This window comes from Amblyomma maculatum, chromosome 5, assembly GCF_055883805.1.
Source record: "Amblyomma maculatum isolate TAMU_Amacu chromosome 5, ASM5588380v1, whole genome shotgun sequence".
NCBI classification, from domain to species: Eukaryota; Metazoa; Arthropoda; class Arachnida; order Ixodida; family Ixodidae; genus Amblyomma; species Amblyomma maculatum.
This window is the reverse complement of record NC_139348.1, coordinates 6038657-6040906: the sequence shown is the minus strand read 5'-3', so window position 1 is coordinate 6040906 and position 2250 is coordinate 6038657. Positions and strand designations below refer to the sequence as shown.

Genomic DNA, 2250 nt, shown 5'->3' with positions numbered 1-2250 from the left:
AACAGCCACCCTTCTCCCATCCATGTCAGCGCACCCCAAGCAACCACCGACATTCATCGGATGGCCAATGACCATCCGTTTTGGATGGTCGATGGACGTCCGCGAACAGTCAATGGACGTCCGTCGGCCGTCCAAAGGGACATTTTGTCTGGCCAATGGACGTCCATTTCGGATGTCCGTTCCCAGATCTTTCTCGGATATTCGCATATATGCTGCATGCATGCTTTTTTCGCTCCCACGAGGCAATAAAATAGGAAAGCAGCTTAAAGTACAACAGACATATTTTACTGTAAAATGTCTAATTCTTCAATATGACGTAAAACTTGAAGTGCACATCCATCTTCCGTGATGAAGTGGAAGCAAACAGCTTTCTGCAAAAAGAAAAAAAAAAGGTTAGTCTTCAAGCCTACACTAAATTTCAGTACACCTTCTGAAATGCTCGGCAACTTTGTCTTGGTGTTCACATTAAGACCAAAATAACACAATGAGGTGAGAGAAATAGCCTGTAGCTCATTCACAGCATAATCCTTGACTCGAGGTTTTCTGGAGGCCAATAACAAGGAAATTGAGTATTTCTCATATTGTACCTGCCCTACAACACTTGTTACAAGTAGTCTCAAATATCAGCGAGGTTCTGCCCTCCTTTCCCTTAGTTCACGCCAGTTATATCGTTCAGTCGTGGCACATCACACCAAGCTTTCTGGTCACCCGCTATCTTTCGAATATCACATAGATTCATCTGCAATGCTTCAAGGATAAAGCTAAATAAGCTAAACAGTTCAGAAGGCAGTATCATACAGGCCACACCTAAATTAAAATAAGCCGATAATAACGCGCTTTATTAATTTCAAGCACAGAAAAGGCCACTCGCTATCTGAAATGCTTTTTTTTTTTTTTTTTTTTTTGTAGTGGTGCACAACTTTCAAGCTCGCGAGCTTGGGCGATTATCGCATTGTACAGGAGCAGTTATGCATTTTATCACTGTAATGCACTGCAGCGCAAACTGTGCCCTCGCAACCTGCAACTTGCATTAAAAAATGCGCCACTTGCGAAGGCAAGCATAATAAATAAAAAAAAAAAAAAAAACATTTGAAGAATGACTGTTTACCCAACGCCTTTGTTGACGAAAACAAGGAAGTTGGTTATAAGCTTCACAAGATTGCAAAAGTGGAACGCGATAGCACATCCAGCAATTTCCTAGTTTGCGTAGAGGAGAGGGAGAGCCAACTCACTCACGGACGCCACTGCGCCGATTGCGCCTGGTTTTCGATGTAACTAGCTCCTTAATGCTCTCGCGTTGAAATGTGTCAGTAGGTTCACTGCGCTGTTACATATACAATTTTCGCTGCGCAGATTTTCACGAAGCTCGATCGCAGTACTCACTTTCAAACGCGGCCGCTTTCGCCGGAGTCGTCCATCCTGATGTGTTATCGCCGTGAGCCCCTGTTGCTCCAAGGGGGTAATCCTTTCACACTAGGAACTGGCACAAATGCGCAATTGTTGTCCTTGCAGCGCATACATGGGTGAAGGCATTCGAGCATAGTTGCGTGCACTCGCACAGAAAGAAAAAAGAAAACGGCTGTAGCGAGCAGCGGCGGCAGAACGACAGCCAGCAATGACGGCACAGCAACACATGGTACGAAACTACGGCACAAATATTCATAGGCAGAAATGAATTGGCCGTAATAAGTTAACACTATATTTTTACTAATCTTATTAATGTATTTAAATAGGAGGGTATCCAAGCGAAACCTACCACCTCCCCCTTCCCCCCGCCCCACACACACACACACACACGCTGCGATGAAATACGCAACTTTCAACAAAACAGCACGGCTGCCGGCCGGCAAGGACTGGCGGGGATTTCAAACAGCAAAAAAATATATATATTTTTGTAAAGACCCACAGGCCCACAGTGCAAGGTAATCCGGCGCTTTCGTTCCCCAAGACGGGGTCGTGGACCATCGTGGATGGCGAAGCCGCGCAGGCTGATGCGCCTATATGAGCAGTGGCGTAATATGTGGCCGGCCTCAGCGCAGTGGAAACAAGATCTCCGATGGCGGCCAGTGCCGGCTTGCGACGCGTATTTGCCTGGCTCCGCTCCGTACAACAGCTCACGAATGGGGCTTTGACAATGAGGCCTATATATATATATATATATATATATATATATATATATATATATATATATATATAAATAGGCCTCATTGTCAAAGCCCCATTCGTGAGCTGTTGTATATATGCCGGCTC

General features: G+C 45.2%; 1 long non-coding RNA gene across 1 annotated transcript; it reads right to left on the bottom strand.

Annotated features, from left to right (window-relative positions):
- Nucleotides 1-282: 282 nt before the first annotated feature.
- LOC146187691 (uncharacterized) lies at nucleotides 283-1632 on the bottom strand. The gene is made up of 2 exons (XR_014707142.1): nucleotides 1384-1632; nucleotides 283-371 (listed from the first exon to the last, which is right to left on the bottom strand). It is a non-coding gene; the product is annotated as an uncharacterized LOC146187691 (long non-coding RNA).
- Between the last annotated feature and the right edge of the window lie 618 nt (nucleotides 1633-2250).